Raw genomic sequence first — 9834 nt, 5'->3', positions numbered from 1 at the left:
TTTCTTGGAAATCTAATTGACCCTGGAGTTAACCGGTTCAGAAAGATTTACACGATAACAAGATTGCAGGAAAGAAAAGAATAGACTACCTAGTTAGCAGATCTTGCTAAGCGTCTTCGCTGAACTGAGGACGGTCGTTTGTTATTTCTCTTGAATCCAAGAAGATCGTTTTTGACCCTCTTAACAAGAACCAGGAATTTCATTTCTATTGATGGGCCAATATGGAGAGCTTGCAATCGAGATGCTATCGTAGTTTCTCTCTGTTTCTTTTTTGACAACAGATCTCTCGAAAGGTGAATGACAGGGACACCAGATTTAGTAGCTAGGTACTGGTAAATATCAGGTGCACCGTTTCTTTGCACGTAAACAATTCCAGAGAGGTTGCGGATCTTCAGTATTTCGAAGATGAGTTCCTCTTTGGTGAGCGGGGCACGTCTAATACGGGGATGATTTGTAATCGAGTTGTTTATAACGTCGTGCCAGATGAAAATACTCTCTTCTTTGTGGACACGCGATCTCAGAAAGTTGACAACTTTTTTTTCGGGGTCGGCTATAGGGTTCAAGCTGATACCCGGGGTTGATTTGACGCCTGGTTTTTATCGTCGTCTGATGTTCTCCCACTTTGCTAAAGCTCTGTGAAGAGAGGAGGCAGCAACAATAACAACCATTCACAGAAGTCGGGGGGCCACCACGGCTGCCCCACACATTTTTTATCTAAAGAAAACTATTTAAATCTATTTTATTTGAACAAGCAACTGACTGTTTTACATCAAAGTGTTTTGTGCGAACGGGAGGATCTTCTTTAGTGCACCAGAATTTATCTGCCATAAGTTGGTTTTTTTGTAGAACAGACGTAAAACTGTTTTCAGAACGTTTAAGTGCAAGTTAACCTTTTAAGTGCCATATTTTCTAATATTATTACTGATGTTTACAACTAGGTCGTCAATTAAAAGCTAATAAAAATTGAACGTTTTCTAGTTGTGCGCTGATACTCCGGTTAGAACTATTAACACCATATTTCCAGAAACATTATTTCAACTCCTAAGCCTTTGGATCGGTTCTTTCCCATTATATCATTTTTACGGGGTAAAAGTAATATGACAACTAAGATGAGTGGCAGTAAAGGGAATTACAAGAACTAAACTTTGACCTCTCTTTTGCATATACAAACTTTAATACCAATTTCCTAATCGCCCTCATATTCACATACTTAATCCTAATTTTCTTCAATTTCTGTTTCCAAGCGTACTCGCGCAAAATTTTAATTTGTCGACAAATTAGAAAAAAAAATTTTTTGCTTTTAAAGACTACGAAACAACAATTCCCGTCAAAAGTACAATTTTGAATTGATATAATAATGCCAATAATACCGATCGACAAATCAGTTGATTTGAATTTGCTAAATTTTCTACTCTTGCTAATTGCTTGATTATTGTGGCCCCGGGAGGAGGTTTCACCCCTATTTCACCCCTAATTAGCCGGGATTAGGATGTAATCCATTCTTCACTCTTATTTACCAGAGAAAAGAGTAAGGGTGGGATTTTAAAAAATTACACTGTTGTTACACTCTTTTGTACACTCTTTTTACACTCTTAGAAAGAGTGTAATTAAGGGTGGAATGATAAAAGATTACACCTTTTTTCCACACTTATGAAAAGAGACAATGATTTTTACACTCTTATTTTTACACTCTAGAAAGAGTGCAATTAAGGGTGGAATGATAAAAGATTACACCTTTCTTTCCACCCTTATAAAAGATATCAATTATTTTTACACTCTGGTTTTTACACTATATAAAGAGTGTAATTAAGGATGGAATAATAAAAGATTACACGCTTTTGAAAAGAATCAATTACTTTTCCACTTTTACACCCTTTTTATTTCTAGAGTGTAATTTAAAGTGGACTAATAAACAATTAGAGAAAAAGACGAACTTCATATGAAGTTCGACTTTTTCTTGAATTTTTTTTATTAGTCGGCTATCACAAAATGATCTTTCAAAGATTTTCTAAGTCTCTAGAGAAAAAAGTGCCAATTGTCGAATTTTATACAAATTTTCCAGAGAATTTTCCAAGAGAGTGAAGAAAAAGTCGAACTTCATGAAAAACGTTTGTTAATAACTTTTTGAAGAAGACGAGTTAGAAAGTCTATGATAGCCCATTTCGTTGCCGTGATAATGTACTTTCTAGATTTGTGTAGAAATAAATGCCAATTGTTGGATTTCATGCAAATTTTCCAGAGAATTTTCCAAGAGAGTGAAGAAAAGTTGAACTTCAAGAAAAACATTTGTTAATAACTTTTTGAAGAAGACGAGTTAGAAAGTCTACGATAGCCCAGTTTGTTGTCGTAATGATGAATTTTTTAAGTCTGTATAGAAGTAAATGCCAATTTTTGGTTTTTATACAAATTTTTTAGAGAATTTTCCAAGAGAGTGAAGAAAAAGTCGAATTTCATGAAAAACATTTGTTAATAACTTTTTGAAGAAGACGAGTTAGAAAGTCTACGATAGCCCAGTTTGTTGTCGTAATGATGAACTTTTTAAGTCTGTGTAGAAGTAAATGCCAGTTTTTGGTTTTTATACAAATTTTTTAGAGAATTTTCCAAGAGAGTGAAGAAAAAGTCGAACTTCATGAAAAACGTTTGTTAATAACTTTTTGAAGAAGACGAGTTAGAAAGTCTATGATAGCCCATTTTGTTGCCGTAATAATGTACTTTCTATATTTGTGTAGAAATAAATGCCAATTGTCGAATTTTATACAAATTTTCCAGAGAATTTTCCAAGAGAGTGAAGAAAATGTCGAACTTCATGAAAAACGTTTGTTAATAACTTTTTGAAGAAGACGAGTTAGAAAGTCTATGATAGCCCATTTTGTTGCCTTGATAATTTACTTTCTAGATTTGTGTAGAAATAAATGCCAATTGTTGGATTTCATACAAATTTTCCAGAGAATTTTCCAAGAGAGTGAAGAAAAGTTGAACTTCATGAAAAACATTTGTTAATAACTTTTTGAAGAAGACGAGTTAGAAAGTCTACGATAGCCCAATTTGTTGTCGTAATGATGAATTTTTTAAGTCTGTGTAGAAGTAAATGCCAATTTTTGGTTTTTATACAAATTTTTTAGAGAATTTTCCAAGAGAGTGAAGAAAAAGTCGAACTTCATGAAAAACATTTGTTAATAACTTTTTGAAGAAGACGAGTTAGAAAGTCTACGATAGCCCAGTTTGTTGTCGTAATGACGAACTTTTTAAGTCTGTGTAGAAGTAAATGCCAATTTTTGGTTTTTTTACAAATTTTTTAGAGAATTTTCCAAGAGAGTGAAGAAAAAGTCGAACTTCATGAAAAACGTTTGTTAATAACTTTTTGAAGAAGACGAGTTAGAAAGTCTATGAGAGCCCATTTTGTTGCCGTAATAATGCACTTTTTAGATTTGTGTAGAAATAAATGCCAATTGTTTGACTTCATACAAATTTTTCAGAGAATTTTCCAAGAGAGTGAAGAAAAAGTTGAACTTCATGAAAAACATTGTTAATAACTTTTTAAAAAAGACAAGTTAGAAAGTCTACGATAGCCCATTTTGTTGTCGTAATGATGCACTTTTTAAGTCTGTGTAGAAGTAAAGGCCAATTTTTGGATTTTATACAAATTTTTTAGAGAATTTTCCAAGAGAGTGAAGAAAAAGTCGAACTTCATGAAAAACGTTTATTAATAACTTTTTGAAGAAGACGAGTTTGAAAGTCTATGATAGCCCATTTTGTTGCCGTAAGAATGTACTTTCTAGATTTGTGTAGAAATAAATGCCAATTGTTGGATTTCATACAAATTTTCCAGAGAATTTTCCAAGAGAGTGAAGAAAAAGTCGAACTTCATGAAAAACATTTGTTAATAACTTTTTGAAGAAGACGAGTTAGAAAGTCTACGATAGTCCAGTTTGTTGTCGTAATGATGAACTTTTTGAGTCTGTGTAGAAGTAAATGCCAATTTTTGGTTTTTATACAAATTTATTAGAGAATTTTCCAAGAGAGTGAAGAAAAAGTCGAACTTCATGAAAAACGTTTGTTAATAACTTTTTGAAGAAGACGAGTTAGAAAGTCTATGATAGCCCATTTTGTTGCCGTGATAATGTACTTTCTAGATTTGTGTAGAAATAAATGCCAATTGTTGGATTTCATACAAATTTTCCAGAGAATTTTCCAAGAGAGTGAAGAAAAGTTGAACTTCATGAAAAACATTTGTTAATAACTTTTTGAAGAAGACGAGTTAGAAAGTCTACGATAGCCCAGTTTGTTGTCGTAATGATGAATTTTTTAAGTCTGTGTAGAAGTAAATGCCAATTTTTGATTTTTATACAAATTTTTTAGAGAATTTTCCAAGAGAGTGAAGAAAAAGTCGAACTTCATGAAAAACATTTGTTAATAACTTTTTGAAGAAGACGAGTTAGAAAGTCTACGATAGCCCAGTTTGTTGTCGTAATGATGAACTTTTTAAGTCTGTGTAGAAGTAAATGCCAATTTTTGGTTTTTATACAAATTTTTTAGAGAATTTTCCAAGAGAGTGAAGAAAAAGTCGAACTTCATGAAAAACGTTTGTTAATAATTTTTTGAAGAAGACGAGTTAGAAAGTCTATGATAGCCCATTTTGTTGCCGTAATAATGTACTTTCTAGATTTGTGTAGAAATAAATGCCAATTGTTGGACTTCATACAAATTTTTCAGAGAATTTTCCAAGAGAGTGAAGAAAAAGTTGAACTTCATGAAAAACATTGTTAATAACTTTTTAAAAAAGACAAGTTAGAAAGTCTACGATAGCCCATTTTGTTGTCGTAGTGATGCACTTTTTAAAACTGTCTAGAAGTAAATGCCAATTTTTGGATTTTATACAAATTTTTTAGAGAATTTTCCAAGAGAGTGAAGAAAAAGTCGAACTTCATGAAAAACGTTTATTAATAACTTTTTGAAGAAGACGAGTTTGAAAGTCTATGATAGCCCATTTTGTTGCCGTGATAATGTACTTTCTAAGTTTGTGTAGAAATAAATGCCAATTGTTGGATTTTATTCAATTTTTCTAGAGAATTTTCCAAGAGAGTGAAGAAAAATTTGAACTTCATGAAAAACGTTTGCTCATAACTTTTTGAAGAAGACGAGTCAGAAAGTCTATGATAGCCCATTTTGTTGCCGTGATAATCGACTTTCTAGTTTTGTGTAGAAATAAATGCCAATTGTTGGATTCTATACAAAAATTCCAGAAAATTTTCCAAGAGAGTGAAGAAAAAGTTGAACTTCATGAAAAACAATTGTTAATAACTTTTTGAAGAAGACGAGTTAGAAAGTATACGATAGCCCATTTTGGTGTCGTAATGATGCACTTTTTAAGTCGGTGTAGAAGCAAATGCCAATTTTCAGATTTTATACAAAGTTTTTAGAGAATTCTCCAATAGAGTGAAGAAAAAGTCGAACTTCATGAAAAACGTTTGTTAATAACTTTTTGAAGAAGACGAGTGAGAAAGTGTATGATAGCCCATTTTCTTGCCGTGATTTTGTGCTTTTAGAATATATATAGATCACTTTTCGATTTTGTTTGTTTGAATTCAAAATTTTCAAAAATTAGCGACTTAGGGGCCACAAATTGGGCATTTTTGTGGTACTTTGAATAAATTTTCCACTTTTTTGAAACAAAACATACAAGTTTTCGGTATCATAATAAACTAGAACTCACGTTTCCACCGGCCATGTAACTTTTTTTCTAAAGCAAGGCCAAACAAGAGAATGCGAGAGCCATGTAGATACCGATATCAGGGTCGATTTTCGTAAAATTTTCAATTTTTCAAAGTTGTTTAGTTTAATAACTTTTTTTAAGCAATCGTTCTAAACGTATGTCATATCCTTTTCTTTCTCATTTAATACTCTTTACGAATATATAAGGATCAAAAAGTTTCGATGCAGTTACATGGCTCAATTTTTTGATTTCCCAAATTTTAATGAAAAAGAGCTAATTTCAGCCAGAATGGCAAAAATGGAGTTTTGATTTATTCATTTTTTTCACGTTTTAAACCTTAGATCGACACCCCAGTTCATGCTGAATACAAAACATATTTATTTTTCAAATTTGGTTCAGTAGTTTTCGAGATATAAGCTTTTTTCGGACGCATCATACCTCGGTCCCACCTAGCTCCACCTCCACCCCCCTCCTCCGATCAATTCTCTTTTTTTTTAAATTTAAAACTTCCATAATGATCGCCTCCATCTAGAGAGCTTCTCAAATATGTTACTTTTACTATTTCGTTGTTTACTTCATCTTTATAACTTCTTACCCAGATGACAAAGTGAAACTTTCGTTCAACGCGTCCATCCGGTCACGTGACATGCTTATTCGGTGAGCTGTCCCGTCAAGTGACAGCAGAGAGAGGCTCATCGACTGGCTCCCACTTCCCCGAGGTAAGCATGTATGAAGATGTAGGTCAAATGAAATAGATTTTTCCCAAAGCTCACACAGACGGCAACGAAAGTAGAGAAAGTAGAATGAGAATGCGTTGCGAGTTGTAAGCGCCTGTATGCCTGCAGATCGAGTGCAGAGTGACTGCGTAGAGTGACTATGGAGTAGACTGACTGCAGTAGAGTGACTGCAGCAGAGAGAGCAGAGCCATAGCAGGGATGGCCGCAGGGTCCGCGCTGTTCGATATAACGGGTTTTAAAGCTAGTTTCGTCATTATATGACCGACTATTTCAGATTTATGATGTCGGAGCATTTCGATGATGATGATATTCTTGGCGAAGGCGCTTGTGTTAGTGAAATTGCGGTCCCAGGTGGAGAGGCGAAGAAGGCGAAGAAAGAGCATTGCTTGAAGATCAAAGCAGATCGAGAGGCAGATGAGTACAATCGATCGTTTTACAGGCCACCCAAACGGAAGGTCGAGGATTTGCTGCCCTTGTCCTTCAAGTTTGTTGGGTTCGATGCCAATGGAATCCCAGTTGAAGAGGTGATGGGGCATGTTAAGCATTTGTTTTTTGGAATTGAAAGCGTTGCACTTGACAAACTTCGACACAATCAGAAGAAAAACCCAGTGTACAATGGCTGGGTACACTTTCTCGGTGTAGGCCATTGCAAGAAAGCAATTCGAGCCGTAGAAGAAGGAAAGTTTGGCAGCATGAAGGTTGTGATGATTGGGCGAACCAAAGAATTAGCTTGTGCTTTGATAAAATTGAAGATAAAGAAGCCTCCAAAGAGGCGAACACACCTTACATGTTAGGGGCAAAGATTACTGGCTAAATACAGGAAATTCGCTAATGATGATTTTATGATTCTAAAGTTTTGAATTGTTTGCCGATGATTTGATTTTTTTGATGATTTTCATGCTTTGAACTTTGTATAGTTTGTTTATTTCATCAATTGCTTAGTTTACTTAATTTGATCAATTCGAGTCATTAATTGACTTTGTTTCGCTTTTTTTCTCTTTCTCCTTTATGATGTATGCATTTATAAATTTATAATCATCCAACACATGGCTTTTTCTTAGTTGCTTGCAGGGGAAACCCTAGATTACCAACAAGCGACTAAAATTTAGCTGCGATTTCAATCTCATTTTTTTTTGCTTATTATAAAAATTAGTTAAATTTTATTGGGTCAAGGAGTTATCCAAATTGAACCAAATTGATATCCCAGACTACCAGTTGTATGTAGGTTGTAGTGCAAAAAGAATGGTTGGCCTAATTGCCCTACAAAAAAGTAGATACTTCACACGAAAATTTCGACTTTTTTGCTGACTTTATTTTAAAAAACAGTTAAATTTCATCGGGTCAAGAAGTTGTTCAAATCAAACCGAACTCGGTATTGAGTATCCCGTGGGTAACTAGATTGTAAAACAAAAGGATTTTTTGCTATAGCTTGCCTAGGAAAAAAGTTAGTCCTTCATATGGAAAATTGCAATTATTTCGAATATAATTTTTAAAATAAGTCTATTTCGTCGGAAGAAGGAGTTGTTCAAATCGAACCAAACTGGGTTTGGAGTATACTATGGGTATCTGGAGTGTAAAACAAAAAGAATTTTTGCTATGGCTTGCCTAGGAAAAAAGTTAGTTTTTCATACGGAAATTTGCGAATTTTGCAAATAACGAATTTTAAAAATAAGTCTTTTTCATCGGGTCAAGGAGTTGTTCAACGCGAACCAAATTGATATCCCAGACTACCAGTAGTATGTAGGTTGTAGTGCAAAAAGAATTTTTGGTATAGCTTGCCTAGGAAAAAAGTTAGTTTTTCATACGGAAATTTGCGAATTTCGCAAATAATGAATCATAAAAATAGGTCTTTTTCATCGGGTCAAGGAGTTGTTGAAATCAAACCAAACTCGGTATCGAGTATCACATGGGTAACAAAATTGTGAAACAGAAAGAATTTTTCGTTTTCGCATAGCTTGCCTAGGAAAAAAGTTAGTTTTTCATACGGAAATTTGCGAATTTCGCAAATAACGAATTTTAAAAATAGGTCTTTTTCATCGGGTCAAGGAGTTGTTCAAATCAAACCACACTCGGTTTCGAAAATCCCATGGGTAACAAGATTGTGAAACAAAAGGAATTTTTCGTTTTCGCATAGCTTGCCTAGGAAAAAAGTTAGTTTTTCATACGGAAATTTGCGAATTTCGCAAATAACGAATTTTAAAAATAGGTCTTTTTCATCGGGTCAAGGAGTTGTTCAAATCGAACCATACTCGGTTTCGAAAATCCCATGGGTAACAAGATTGTGAAACAAAAAGAATTTTTGGCATAGCTTGCCTAGGAAAAAATCTAGTTTTTCATACGGAAATTTGCGAATTTCGCAAATAACGAATTTTAAAATTAGGTCTATTTCATCGGGTCAAGGAGTTGTTCAAATTGAACCAAATTGATATCCCAGACTACCAGTAGTATGTAGTTTGTAGTGCAAAAAGAATGGTTGGCCTAACTGCCCTACAAAAAGTGGATATTTCACACGGAAATTTCGACTTTTTCGCTGACTTTATTTTAAAAAACAGTTAAATTTCATCGGGTCAAGGAGTTGTTCAAATCGAACCAAACTCGGTATCGACTATTCCGTGGGTAACTAGATTGTAAAACAAAAAGAATGTTTGGTATAGCTTGCCAAGGAAAAAAGTTAGTTCTTCATACGGAAAGTTGCAATTATTTCGAATAAATAATTTTAAAAATAGGTCTATTTCGTCGGATCAAGGAGTTGTTCAAATCGAACCAAACTGGGTATGGATTATACCATGGGTACCTTGAGTGTAAAACAAAAAGAATTTTTACTATAGCTTGCCCAGGAAATAAGTTAGTTTTTCATACGGAAATTTGCAAATTTCGCAAATAACGAATTTTAAAAATAGGTCTTTTTCATCGGGTCAAGGAGTTGTTCAAATCGAACCAAACTCGGTTTCGAAATCCCATGGGTGACAAGATTGTGAAACAAAAAGAATTTTTTGTTTTCGCATAGCTTGCCTAGGAAAAAATTTAGTTTTTCATACGGAAATTTGCGAATTTCGCAAATAAAGAATTTTAAAAATAGGTATTTTTCATCGGGTCAAGGAGTGGTCCAAATCAACCCAAACTCGGTATTTAGTATCTACTATGTACCCAGAATCTAAAACGACTCGATTTTTTGCTATAGCTTGCCTAGGAAAAAAGTCAGTTTTTCATACGGAAATTTGCGAATTTTGCAAATAGCGAATTTTAAAAATAGGTCTTTTTCATCGGGTCAAGGAGTTGTTCAAATCAAACCAAACTCGGTATCGAGTATTCCATGGGTAACAAGATTGTGAAACAAAAAAAATTTTGGCATAGCTCGCCTAGGAAAAAATTTAGTTTTTCATA

This window comes from Convolutriloba macropyga, chromosome 7 (assembly GCF_964194025.1).
Source record: "Convolutriloba macropyga chromosome 7, txConMacr16.3, whole genome shotgun sequence".
Taxonomy (NCBI): domain Eukaryota; kingdom Metazoa; phylum Xenacoelomorpha; order Acoela; family Convolutidae; genus Convolutriloba; species Convolutriloba macropyga.
The sequence above is the reverse complement of the archived record's forward strand: the minus strand, read 5'-3'. Positions refer to the sequence as shown.